Source organism: Erpetoichthys calabaricus, chromosome 2, assembly GCF_900747795.2.
Source record: "Erpetoichthys calabaricus chromosome 2, fErpCal1.3, whole genome shotgun sequence".
In the NCBI taxonomy this organism is placed as follows: Eukaryota; Metazoa; Chordata; class Cladistia; order Polypteriformes; family Polypteridae; genus Erpetoichthys; species Erpetoichthys calabaricus.
The window spans coordinates 160,959,007-160,973,945 of NC_041395.2; the positions used below are offsets into that span (position 1 = coordinate 160,959,007).

The following is a 14,939-nucleotide window of genomic DNA, read 5'->3' on the forward strand; positions in this document are numbered from 1 at the left end:
AACTACATGTTTGTGCCCAGATTCATTATTACAAGAAAGCTAAAAGTCCCACTGGATGCAACTACTTCATAAAAACTTTATTTTCATTTTACTATTTTATAATCTAATTTGCAAAGAAGGGGATTTACAGGTTTTGAGGAGTTTGTTCACTTCATGTGCTCTGTATAATCTAACGCCTTCCACCTCCAAGTGACAGGTCTGTGGGGAGCTGAAACATCCCCCATAATTAACGATGAGCACTTCATAGCATCAGATTACAAAAACATGTAATTAAGAGAAAGAAAATGCAGTACGCCCAACCTTCACAGTTCTTAAAGTAAACACCGAGGGTAGCATGACAGAAAATATCAAAGTTAATTTTGAAATTATTCTTGTCAGTCTCAATTAATTGTGTGACCTATAGAAGCACCAAGCAAAGCACTGGAGACTTGAGATGAAGTATATACAGTGGTGTGAAAAACTATTTGCCCCCTTCCTGATTTCTTATTCTTTTGCATGTTTGTCACACAAAATGTTTCTGATCATCAAACACATTTAACCATTAGTCAAATATAACACAAGTAAACACAAAATGCAGTTTGTAAATGGTGGTTTTTATTATTTAGGGAGAAAAAAAAATCCAAACCTACATGGCCCTGTGTGAAAAAGTAATTGCCCCCTGAACCTAATAACTGGTTGGGCCACCCTTAGCAGCAATAACTGCAATCAAGCGTTTGCGATAACTTGCAATGAGTCTTTTACAGCGCTCTGGAGGAATTTTGGCCCACTCATCTTTGCAAAACTGTTGTAATTCAGCTTTATTTGAGGGTTTTCTAGCATGAACCGCCTTTTTAAGGTCATGCCATAGCATCTCAATTGAACTCAGGTCAGGACTTTGACTAGGCCACTCCAAAGTCTTCATTTTGTTTTTCTTCAGCCATTCAGAGGTGGATTTGCTGGTGTGTTTTGGGTCATTGTCCTGTTGCAGCACCCAAGATCGCTTCAGCTTGAGTTGACGAACAGATGGCCGGACATTCTCCTTCAGGATTTTTTGGTAGACAGTAGAATTCATGGTTCCATCTATCACAGCAAGCCTTCCAGGCCCTGAAGCAGCAAAACAACCCCAGACCATCACACTACCACCACCATATTTTACTGTTGGTATGATGTTCTTTTTCTGAAATGCTGTGTTCCTTTTACGCCAGATGTAACGGGACATTTGCCTTCCAAAAAGTTCAACTTTTGACTCATCAGTCCACAAGGTATTTTCCCAAAAGTCTTGGCAATCATTGAGATGTTTCTTAGCAAAATTGAGACGAGCCCTAATGTTCTTTTTGCTTAACAGTGTTTGCGTCTTGGAAATCTGCCATGCAGGCCGTTTTTGCCCAGTCTCTTTCTTATGGTGGAGTCGTGAACACAGACCTTAATTGAGGCAAGTGAGGCCTGCAGTTCTTTAGACGTTGTCCTGGGGTCTTTTGTGACCTCTCGGATGAGTCGTCTCTGCGCTCTTGGGGTAATTTTGGTCGGCCGGCCACTCCTGGGAAGGTTCACCACTGTTCCATGTTTTTGCCATTTGTGGATAATGGCTCTCACTTTGGTTCGCTGGAGTCCCAAAGCTTTAGAAATGGCTTTATAACCTTTACCAGACTGATAGATCTCAATTACTTCTGTTCTCATTTGTTCCTGAATTTCTTTGGATCTTGGCATGATGTCTAGCTTTTGAGGTGCTTTTGGTCTACTTCTCTGTGTCAGGCAGCTCCTATTTAAGTGATTTCTTGATTGAAACAGGTGTGGCAGTAATCAGGCCTGGGGGTGGCTACGGAAATTGAACTCAGGTGTGATACACCACAGTTAGGTTATTTTTTAACAAGGGGGCAATTACTTTTTCACACAGGGCCATGTAGGTTTGGATTTTTTTTCTCCCTAAATAATAAACACCATCATTTAAAAACTGCATTTTGTGTTTACTTGTGTTATATTTGACTAATGGTTAAATGTGTTTGATGATCAGAAACATTTTGTGTGACAAACATGCAAAAGAATAAGAAATCAGGAAGGGGGCAAATAGTTTTTCACACCACTGTATGTTAGGCCACAGAAGTAATTGCCAAAAGAATGTAAAGATACAATATAATTAGATAAAAAAGTATAATGTAATCAGGCAGCATATTACTTATTGGCACGTTTTTTGAAAGTGTTGGCAAATCTGTTGTTACTAAGTACACAATCTTGTACCCGGCGCCCCTCTGTTAGATGTGGTCAGTTAGGGTAGAGATAACTAGTTGACTTATGACTAGATGACTAATTGACTTATGGGGCCACAGCTTGTGTTATCAACTTTAGGGATGGGTTCTACCATGCAATCATATATCTGACTGGAGTATTATGTGAGTGGCTATTGAGATGATCATGGCAACAAGGAGTTTGATCCACGTGCATCTGTTCTTGTCTGTTTACTTTCTTTTACAATGTACATAATGTATAAAAGTGTTTGTTATGGAAGGACAGAACCTATCTAGGCTGCACTGGGAGGTGACAGGTATTGACAAACTCTGGACAAAGCACCAACTCAGCACACTACCCACTAACACACACACACACACACACACACACACACACACGTAGAGCCAGTTTAAACACACTAAATAAACTAACATTTTTATGTCTTTGGGGATATGGTCAGTCATAGGGAGAATACGAAAACTCAACACAAGACCAGATGTAGGATTCAAACTTTCAAATCCTTGATGCAGCAGCTTTCACCAAGGCTCCACTTTGTTATCCCAGGCATAGAAATAAAATAAAATTGATTACTGTGGAATCAGAACTACCACAGATTTCTTTCTACATAAATATTCTCTTCTAAAAGTGGAACTACAACTTTGGATGGGAATTTCAGAGCAATTTCAGTGATTGTGTACTTTAGGATAAAAAATCTTTAAAGACACACTAGACTTTTGGGTTTCTTGTTTTTAAAAAATGTACTTTATGTGTCACAGAAACAGTCAGAAAAAGTAATTTTTCCCTATACTACTTTGACACTATAACATATAGAATTAAAATAAACCAAAATAAAAGTGATGTGAAGTTTGCTCTAGGACAAGGACACAAATCTACCATGATACAAGAGCTAATTTTCCCACTTTCACAAATTAAATAAAACACTGAATGACTTAAAATAATTTTAAACTTTTAAATTATGATGATTGTACACATCATTCCAAGTAGTAATAAGAGGTTTAGTAATAACAGCAAAACAGCTATCTTGCCTTCAGTAAGTAGTCTATGACATTTGGATGTGTCAAATCTTTATGTGGATTTAATTTTCTTATTATAGGCACTCTACGGCCTATGTGCAACAACCACTGAGATTTAAGTCTATCATAGCCACTGTGCATTCCCTCTAACTGGCAAGTATGCGGAAGTATAGTCAACCCATAACTGTTTCTGTTTCTTTTTTTATGGGTTACTTTGTGGCATTTAACTAGTTTATTCATTCATAAACTAATGAATTTATTCAAACAGATTTAAATATAGACTTTTTATTTACTCGCCTTTCTTAAAATCAGAAATAAAAAATAAACACCATCAAAATATGTCTCAACAAACAATAGTGGCAATGTATATTTTGTATGCATGTGAACAATCCCATAACAGAGTACTGGGTGCACTAGAAAACAAAATTATTGGATTAACTAGCCATTAAAAATAGTTTTAAGACTTGCTTAGAATAAGACATTCCTATCTTTTGTTAAGCAAGTTTTACACTGCAAAGCATATACACTACACTGTATTCTGAAAGAAACATTTTCATCTTCCGGTTACTTTCTAACTTAATAGTAAACAATCCCTGACTGTCACTTAGATGCAAACTGGAAGCCCACTTTTAATGAGTGTGATAAACCACTATGGATGTTCTACTAGTTCACACTACGTAGTACACTATTCTAAGCTGTGGTCTGATGCATTTAAGTTGCAATTTGTGTTTTACACTGTAAAAATTATTTACAGTGCATGAACTGCATGTGCTATGTAGTTGCTTTAGTAATTGCGGTTTCAATCAAGACTTAGTAAAGTACTATCTATCCATCTATTTTTGCTACAAGATACAATTAATTGAGACTTAGTCGACCAAAATGAAACAGTGACTAATAATAATCAGTACTCAAGTTATATTTTTAGATTCAAATTAGGATCGCAATGAATTCTTGAATATTCTACCTTTTCCTAGTGACAACACAGTGATAACCTGCACAGAAAACTGAAATCACCCTGCAAATCTAGAAATTGACATAAATTAACTCATAGTTTAATAACAGTAACCAGATGGAAATGAAAACTAATGATTTACTCAGGGCGGCACGGTGGCGCAGTGGTAGCACTGCTGCCTCACAGTAAGGAGACTTGGGTTCGCTTCCCGGGTCCTCCCTGCATGGAGTTTGCATGTTCTCCCCATGTCTGCATGGGTTTCCTCCCACAGTCCAAAGACATGCATGTTAGGTGGACTGGCGATTCTAAATTGGCCCTAGTGTGTGCTTGGTGTTTGTGTGTGTCCTGCAGTGGGTTGGCACCCTGCCTGGGATTGTTTCCTGCCCTGTGTTGGCTGGGATTGGCTCCTGTGACCCTGTGTTCGGATTCAGCGGGTTGGAAAGTGGATGGATGGATGATTTACTCAGAGGTCAAACTTTATTTCATATTGCTTTTGACATTTAGAGTTTCATGGTGAAACTCTACTTCACTTCCCATTTTGTCACAAGCTGCAGACAGATTTTTTGCTTACAGAGTTTTGTTCACAGATATTATATAGCTTCCTAATATCAGGGCATAAACATCAGACATAAACATCAGATATCAGCATCCTTATCACTTAATAGACTGAACCACAGTTGCGATCTCAAAGGTGAGCCAAATGCTTTTCTTTCCTTAACAGACAGGAAGCAACTATTTTTGTGTAACAGTGTGTTATTCATATTACAGTTTTAATGGTCTGATAGGTAGAAAGATGTCAGAATTCAAAATAAAAATAAATGAAAAAATCCATTTTACAGACAAGAAAATTAAACGTAAGCTATTCTCCTGACAAGTAGCTCTCAGTGTGGTTGGCATGGAGATGTATGCCTTTAAACTGCTATCAGACACACAATAAGTAAGTAGTGATGCTCTCCAAACTGAGAGGGAGAATAAAAGCTTTTTTTAGAAACAGCATGCATCATCTCACAGAAAAAGCAGTGACGCAGGTATTCGGCTGAATTTAGCATTTGTCTGTGACAGCTCTGCAATGCTTCTGAAGGTAAGGGCTCCCTTTGTCAATAAAAAGTATTAAATGCAAGAAACAGGGTTGGAATTTCTTCCTTTATCCTGCATATAAGTAGGATTCTAGAACGTGAGAGAGTTGTATCACAACAATGCAATGCAAGACTATAACATATTAAATGTCCAGTGACCTTGCTAGTTTTCACTCCAACTAATACTTCTGTCACAGACCACTGCCTATATGAATTTCCATTTCAGTTTTTTTTGTCAACCCAGAACTAATGAAGTGAGGCAAATATTGGTGTGTTTTATGCCAAAGAAGCATTTGCTGATAACATATAAGCACCAAAGACAACACTGGAACAGTTTCTTGACATTCTGTCACTTGTACTTGTATCTTCTCTTTATTAAATCTTTAAAAAGATGTGCACTGTTGAAAATGCAGAGGAAAGAAACTGAAAAGCAGAGTTGCATTTCTGACAACTTGTCTTAAGGCCATTTATTACCAGCAGTCACTTTGCCATGTTTATTTACCGACCACATCTGATCCTGATTATTCTACATTCACAATTACCCTACCTAATACTTTTTAAGCATCACATTAAATATATTCAAGGCCTATGACAGGTACTACTACAGTCTTACAATCCAAGATTTGACTCCTGCTATCTGTGTGGTGTTTACAAACTCCCTGTGTCTGTTCTCGCTTTCCTCTGGATATTAATATTTCCTTCCCACATCCACAAGGCATGCTGATTAGGCTAACTGGTACCTTCAAAATAGCTGGTAGTGTATGGGCTCTGCCATGCCAGTGCTGTTTGTTATCCTTTGCCCAGTACTGCTTGGAGAGGCACAGACTATCTGTGACCTTAAACTGGGTTATATAAGTTTGACATTTAAAATCTTGAATCTTTATCTTTATAAATATCCATATGACAGTAAAATAATTTTGAAAAAATGTATTCAAACCCAAGTTCAATTAGGCAGTTTTGAATATTTTTTGAATAAATGTACTGTGTTCATTCCAAAGATAAGCCACAACGGCAAATTGTGTACCTTACAGATTATTTACTTTATTCAATTCATTTTGTACAGTATTCTTCAACAAGTACAGGCTCAATGCATTTACAGTAAATTTGTAAACCATACAACATAAATATACATTAACACATAATTTAAATTATACTCAAAGTAGAACATAGCACTTTCAATTTAATCAACATAAACACAGCATAATGTAATATAAACTTTGCCAACATTATAATGAGATATGACCAGTTGAGAATTGAAGAGGGGAATTGAGAATTGAAGAGGGGAAAGCAAAAACTTTTGTGAACAACATTGTTGGGGGTTCACATTCAGTTAAAACAGGCATTCACTGTTAAGATTATAGTTCTGATAATGTAGGCTCATTAGCTTCCCTGCCCCCTCATGGGCATTCTGCAATATTATATTAGCTACATCCTGGACAGTGATAAAAGAAGACATGAAACTGGTCAACATCTATTAAGTACATTTACCACTAGATCTGATTTATTTTTTTATAATGGTCCGGCAATTGACACATTTAGAGCATTAAGAACTGTGCCGAGGTTTTTGCCAATTTTGTTAGGGTAGAGTCTAAAGGATAGGTTTCAACTTAGATATTAAAATTATTATTTCCTGTTCTGTGAAAAGACAATGGCAAAACCACGAGGGAAAATAGAAGAATTTCAGCAAATACCAAGTGGAGGCAAGGAAAAACTTACTATTTGTTGGTTTAAACAGTGGTATAAACAACAAAAGGAAGTTGATCAAGTGACATAGACTGTCGGAGAAACTCGAAAGCTCAAGTTCACAAAGTCGCACAGTGCCCGAAATAAAAAAGAAGTTGTCACATATCAAAGTCGCCGTGAAAAGGTGAGTCGTAGCCCACTGTCTGAGTGTCGTATGAAAGTTTATTAGGGTACCGAGAAAAAAAAAAGACACAGTGGGAAAAAAGCACGAAATGTCAACTTTAATCTCGAAATTTCCTCTTTAATCATGTAGTTTATTTTGTCATTAAAGTAGAACATCATAAACTTCATCTTAAAATCGTTTAATTTACTAGTTTCTCAAATTCCATCGTAACTAAAGTAGCACATTAAATGATTTGTTTTGTATTTGATCTTCTATGTGCTCTATGTGTGTGAATCACTACGTGCTTCTGGGCTTTCTCTTCCTCCAACAGGACACAGAATCCATTACATTCGTAATATTACAGCTCTCTGAATAATTAAAATACTGAGATGTATATGTGATATCATTTTCATGATGATTGGAGTTAAAGCATGTTATTAAACATGGGAACACTGTGGCACAGTGATTGTTCATGTCTCAAGCAAGATGCTTGCTGCATCGTGCGCGACCTTCAATGAAATATTTTATTGTAGCAGTACTGTCTCTTTCAAACGTACTAACCCCCAATTCCTGTCCTTACTTTTCTTTCTCCAAATACCCAATCACCACACAATCAGCTCTGTAACAGATGTTAAGCCATCTGTAAACTTAGAACACCGATTCTTCAAAACTTTTAAGGAACATTGAAATATCTTCGTAGTACTTATTTAATTATCCTATCCATCTATCCTTCCAGTGTCGCGTCAGCACCAGTAACAATACAGCAGGAACAATCCATGAACGGAGTGCCAGCTCCTTGCTAGCACTGCGACACCATGTCCTCACATGTTTAATTATTAACAATATAGATTATTTAAATGAAGTTAAAGTTTCATCTGTATAATATAATAAGCATATTTTGCTGCATTTCATCTTATAAATTATATTGTCATCATATGTAAATACGTGCTTTATAAAGTGGCTCAGGTTGTGCAATATTATAACCGTGGTGCAAGTTTACAGTGAGGTAATTGTACTTATAAGTACAAACAGTTCTACAAGGAGCACTTGATGAACTGATTGAGTGTGTTTATATGTCTTGGGATGAAACTGTTTCTGAACCGCGAGGTCCATACAGGAAAGGCTTGAAGCATTTGCCGTGTGAGAGCAGTTCAAATAGGCAGCATGGTTAAGACAGCGTGTGCTTGATGCTGTATACCGATAATTCTCTTTCTGATCAGCTGCTGTAGATCTGTGATTCCCCACTCAGATATAGTGATATAAATACTCTGAGTGGTACAGTGAGAGTAATATGGAAAAAGATGATCCGCTGTGGCAACCCCTAACAGGAGAAGCTGAAAGAAGAAAAAGAAGGTGCTGTAAGAGTAACAACGCTAAAGCAGCTATAGAATTTGGTATACTTTGGCTATTCCCTGGACCATTATATTGTTATAGGTTAATTACAATCAGATGCCTTAAACTAATAAACAATATGTAGTTAGTTTCAGTGTATATGATAAAGCCGTGTCAGGGTTGTGGATCTAAAAAAGAAAGGGTAACCACACAGGAATAGTAGCACTGCTTTGATGCTGGGTGCCGCCAGTTTGCAAAACCGAGCGGAGAACTTGCAAACACCAGGGTTGGAGCTACCGTGAAAATGTACATGGCTTTATGCCAAGTTTAGGTTTTATACATCGCGATTTGAACGTAGAAATGTTCGTACACAACATTTTTGTGCGTACACACCGTTTATACATAAGGCCCCTGGTGTTGATACCACATTAAAATTACTAGTGCAGTATGCATAAGGAGAGACAGGAACTGACTTTGTAATACTATATTTGAGAGATGACTCGAGTCGGGATCATGGTGTTATTCAACACAATTCCTACCTCAGGTTATTTAATAGTGTATTTAAAAAGTATTTTGAAAGTATGCAAAATAGATTATTGGCATATGAACTTACAAAAAACTGAAGTCATTAAAAGCAACACATATTTGTCTTAAGCACACCACTGGCAGACTATACAATCTAATAACAAGAAAATGTTAAAGCCTGCCTTGTTACTTCCATCCAGAATAAAATTGAAAAACAGTGCATACACATACTGTATATAATACAAGTGTGAAACAAGTTATTTTGTTGGCATTTTTATCATTTGTCTAACTTTGATGCTAAAATGTGGACGACAGCATTGGAGTACACATCATCCCCGAAATCAGACACATAGCAAGAACCTCTGAATAAAAATCTTTGGCAGACTGAAGAACATAAAGACAAATTTGTCATAATCCTTTACTGTATTTTATACAGTATAGCACTTTCATACCAAATTACTTAGCAAGAAACTGTACAAAGTTATTAACGGGAAGGCTGTAATTTCAGACACACAAGAAATTGCATGCCCCGTTGGCAAGCTGTGTGTCATTTCAAACCAGAAGACAGAGCATGGATAAATTAAGAATATCCATCAGTTTTCTAGACCTGGTTATTCCAGTATTAGGGTAGTGGGAAGATGAAGCCTATTTCTAAGAACACTGGAAGTAAGACAGGAACTAAACCTGGACAGGGTGCCAATTTATTCCAAAGACCACACAAGCTCATCCTTGCACTCGCAGCACCATATTTACAGTTTTCAATCAACTGTGCCTGGAGAACCTCCAAAACGTACAAATTCCACACAAAAAATTAGACCAACACACTAAAGCTAACAGGCAGCAGCAGGAATCTCTGTACCACTGTTCGGTCAAGACCTGTTGCGTTTTAATAGGCTAAGTGCTCTTGTTAACATGCACTGTGTACCTGGCCAATAATACTACAGAGCTTCTAGATTTTCTTTCAGATTAACTTTTAGATAGATGGGGAGCTACAGTATAACTAGAAGAGTACAGCATTCATGTCTAATTTATTGTACGTTACCCATGCCTGCACTTTTTTAAATTTCAAATATAAAACTACAAATCAAATGGTGTTAATTTAGCTGGAAAATAAAAGTCATTTACAGAAAGAGAGTAAAAGAGAATTTATCAAAAACCTGGAGCTGCCATGCCTTAGGGGTAATGAAAGGGGTCACAACAAAAATACACACCCCCACAACCCATTACACACTGTACAATAAAAGGTTCCTCTCGATGAAATATGAATAGTGAAAAACTTGCACTCCCAAGCTTTCTAAAGCAAACAAAAAAAAAAAGATTTTGAACAGCTTTTTGAATGCATTGTTTTGTGAACATTAAGAAGACCAACTCTCTGTATAGTAATAATAAAATTAATTCTTTGCCTATATAGTAAAATTTCTTTTGATGTACATAACTGTGTCTCTGTAAAGCAAAACAGATGACAGTACTTCAGCTCATACTATTTCATGGTCTGGTGTGCATCCAAGCGGCCTAAATGGTCAGAGGTTTATACTCAATGATCCAAAAAATAAATTACAGCAACATTTTCCAAATGTCCTTTTGCATTTACAGTTTGTACAAAAATGGGGGTAACAATAAACTAAAATTTACAAATCATATTTCATTTAGTGAAATATTTGGCATCAGAATAAACGGATGTCTCTGAAAGATCAAACTTAACCGTATTTAAACAGGAAAAAACAATACACTGCCACTTCTTAAAATAAGAAACCAAAATAGCTGCTAGCCTAACTTGAAGGTAGACCAGGAAGCACTTGTTAAATCTGGTACAAAGGCTGATGAGTTTAACAAGCAATATCTAATTACACTGGGAAGATGTACTTGGCAAATGAGTACAGGATACACACATTTCAGTTCTTATCAACGGCTCACTCCACTCCACTGATCTGTCAGATAGAAGGTTGGCAGGGCACATATTCACTCCCAGCAGGAAGAAATGTTTATTCCACTTGAGAGAGATACTGCTAATTACCCATGAATGGTTTATATCACACGTACACGGCTGTGGGATGTGCTAGACATCAGTGGGTAGAAGTTGGCAGAACACTGACCACAACTTGCCAGATTTTAAAAAATCCACACACTAAAACGGTTTGTTTTCCTTTCCTTTTTTTTTTCTAGAGCAAGCTAAATTTCCTACATTTCTCTCCTATAGATAAATTTAACTTTAACACTTGACCATTTCTAAAAGTATTCAAGTTACTAAACTGATCAAAGTAACAAATAGGTGTGTTTTACCAGTGACACTCTATAACACATTTGGCACTATTTTAAATAAATATTAAAAAAGAAAATGTTAACATTAAAGTATGTGTAATAATAAGCATGCCAGCTACATTTTTAGTAGTGTGTGTGTTTATAACCTTAATATGAATGTAGGTTCTGCTTTGCTAATGAGTATCCTGCCAATGCAAAATATTTTAATGCTTCATAAAGTGGTAAGCACCAGTAGTTCTCCATTTACCAGATACAGGCATAGAAAAATTAATCAATTAACCTTTTTCTGTCACTAAAGTTTGGTTAACTGCTAAATTTCCAAAGAATCGCTAAGCAGAAAGCAGAAACCACCAATATAGATGAAATTCCATTACATTACAGGGCACATACTGTATATTCACTCATACATTTTGCACCAGTTTAAGGCTTTTACTGAATTTACTATGTACAGAAGGTCGGAAAAAAAAAACATCCTGTGGGCAAAGAAAGAGTATGCACACTCCACAAGTGACTAGGCTGGAAATCTAAGCCAGGCTATAAGTGCTAACTGTTGTGCAACCATCCTATCCTCAACAGTGAGGTATAAGATGTAAAATATTTCTTGAGAACATCATTCTTAACAGAGGCCTCTCCATTTTAAATTGCACATTTCTAACTGGACAAATGTTCAAAGCATTTATGAGAATTATAATACAATATGTCTCAGACTTTTTAACATTCAATATTTCTGAAAGGGGTGTCATCTGGAATTCATAATTTTATAGGGATGTATTTTTTGCAAAGCACGGTTAAGTTAATTTACATATAGAATATTACAAATATATTGCTCCTGTCTTAAGAGTACACATATTAAAAGACACTTCAAGAAAAAACAAATTATAAGCCAGTTATTTAACCACAATTAATAATGAAGATAGATATAATAATTCATTAATCCATTAAAGCATCTTTATTTTTTGTATTCATCCACAAGTTTTTTGAAGCTTCTGATTTTCGATGCAGGGTCACAAGCAGTGAAAACCTATCCAGGCAGCACACATTTGGAAATAAACCTGAATGCCACAAATTTCCGTCACTATAACTTTTGACGGTGGTATGTACATAACACAGTTAGCCATCATTTTATAAAACACCTTTACACCATTCTAAGGATCTTTAAAAGTGCACAGCAAGCCCTGAAGTCTGGCTAAACTGAAAACCTTAAAGCTTACAAGTCAACTGACTTAGCCACCAGGTCATACTTTCTGCCTGCCGGGTCAATTCAGAGTAGCCAATTTAGACTAGCCAGTCATCCTTACTATTCCTGGACAGAACTCACATGAGCAATGGGAGAGCATGCCAGTCCCAAACTGAGGCCAGACCTGGCGGGAATACAGTAAAATTTGACTTGGCACACAGTATCAAATCAAATGTGTTCAAACACAGAGCAAATTACTCACACATAAATGGAAAAAAATGTAGAATGTATCTAGATTACAGTTAATTCTTCATTGGATGTGCAATGAAGTGCAATATGTGGAAGATACTGACACATACAACTGCAGCGCAAGCAGGTGGGAAAGTGACTTTGTTCAAGTCATCTGATTTGCCAGTTGTAGATGTTTATGCAGCACTACAGTCTGAATACTCTGAATACTGTCAAATCTGCACCTACACTCCAGATTAAACTTTACAAAGCTCCATTCATAAATAGAAGAAAACCCTATCTGGACACAGTGATTAACATTACAGTACCAAATGATTCAGCAGCATGAATGCATGCCAATACAAGTCAACAGATCAGCACGTCAAAAAGAGGGAAGATAAGACAAAGATGACAGCCCGAGCTGTCAGTGAAAGTTCCAATCTCAAGGCAATAGTAAAGCGTGACATTTTTCTCAGTTTAAAATACAGTATATATTGAGATAAAAGGCAATCCAAAGTACTGTTGCTATTGTGTAGACAAACTTTCAAAATAAAATAAGCGTTCTAACCTGAAGAATGTGCAGAGAATCGTGAAAAGTAGAGCAGATGTTGGTGGTTTTATTACACTTGCTGCGGACATTTTTTCTAGGCTAGGCACCCTCTTCGTCCCTTAATGCCCAAATGATTTAAAGGGGTTGTGGCAGCTGATGCTCGCTCAGAAATTATATCTTCTGTATCTGCTGCTTTGGCTTACTTCCCGTGTCCCGAGGGAGTGGAGTGTCATACTGGAGTTGCGGCGTGATTTTTATATCGCTGGGGGCGCGCGTGCGCGCACACACACAGGCGAGCAACACCGAGCTGAGCGTTGCCCCTCCCTCACGCGAGTGTCACTTCTTTTATTTTCCTTCGCACGGCTCAAGGCGCCGCGGTTTACAAGTGCACTTTTTCTTTGCAATGAGTCCATTCATAGTGCAGCTCTTACATCAAACAAACAGAGCACAAATCTGAAAAAATACATGGCTGGACAAATTAGAGAACTTTCTACGCAGCCGAAAAAGTCTCCCAATAATCCACGCGTAACACAAAACTTAAGAAACTTTGCTCAACTCCACCACCCTATACAAGGAGCCCCCTACACATCATAAAATAAAAGCACGCTGTTTGTCCATTGTGTTCGTCTAGCCAAGCATATCAAGAAAAACAGAGCGACACTGTTTACCGCAAGTAGAAAGGCTCACGTTACCAAAAGAGGTCGATGCCGCGTACCTTTCTTTTTGCTCTGGAGCAAATGCAACCGCTGGAGTCTCCGCGACCTGAACGTAAATCCCTTTGCGGATCCTCTTGGCGTCCTTGTCAGCTAAACAAAGCGACTTCCAGACAGCGTTTTGGCAAAACGGGCAGAAGCGACGGCCTCTAAACGGCGCCGAGGACTTTTCAAGCTAACAGCACACGCTGAACCCACTCGTATGGAAAGGAAAGTGCGCGGTGGAGCCTGGCGCTCGGGCTGCAGCTGGAGGGGAGTTTTAGACAGCCCCGCGAGGGGGCGTGGATTCAAACAGACGCGAACGCGACTTTAATTGCTCTACTTGTGCTGAAAAATTCCCTTCGGCTGTTTGGATCGAAGCCCCATTTTCTGTACTCAAACGGAGGTGTGCGTTTGTTTTAATAACCCGCTGCCTTTTGATCTCTTCTCTTGTATACTGAAAGGGCTAATGCGACATCCGTTGGACGGATTTACGATGGAGAGTGCGATAGAAAATTAATCATTTCTACCATTAACCGCCTTGAGGACTACGTACTTGAGAGGTTGAACTGGCTGCACGGAGATTTGCTTCATAGGCGCTTTATTACATTGGCATATGGACTTCTGCTGATGTGTACAAGTAAGGAATCAAGGTGAAGCTTAAGAGGTGTTCGACGGTTTACGTATTTGGTTGAACTGAATGACGAGTTAACATCAGAAGTCTGTTTTGCAAAAGCAACCCATCTAGCTCACATACAGGTGTATATCCGGCTCTTCTGAAATCTCCTCTAATACGGACTTAATGTCATTTATAGAAGCTGCCCCACCTTCATTGATAAATATTCAATAATTAAGTATATGATTATACAAATATAGATATATGACATTGTTTATCATTTTTCAGCTTTTTTCTCTGCTGGCAATGCTAGCCATCACATGGCACACAAACCACTCTGACCTCATACTCAATCAACCTAACATGCATGTCTTAGGCTACTGGGGCTTCAAGCCAAAAGTAATCTTAACACTGAGACAAAGCCAAGAAACAAACACATTGTCTGCAAAT

General features: G+C 37.7%; 1 protein-coding gene across 1 annotated transcript in view; it reads right to left on the bottom strand.

The window, feature by feature from the left end:
- Nucleotides 1-14,134, bottom strand: part of ppp2r3a (protein phosphatase 2, regulatory subunit B'', alpha) — a 195,071-nt gene extending 180,937 nt beyond the window's left edge. The window contains exon 1 of the mRNA XM_051923037.1: nt 13,897-14,134. The gene's annotated coding sequence lies outside the window, so the exon portion shown is untranslated. The remainder of the gene's footprint in view (nt 1-13,896) is intronic.
- Between the last annotated feature and the right edge of the window lie 805 nt (nt 14,135-14,939).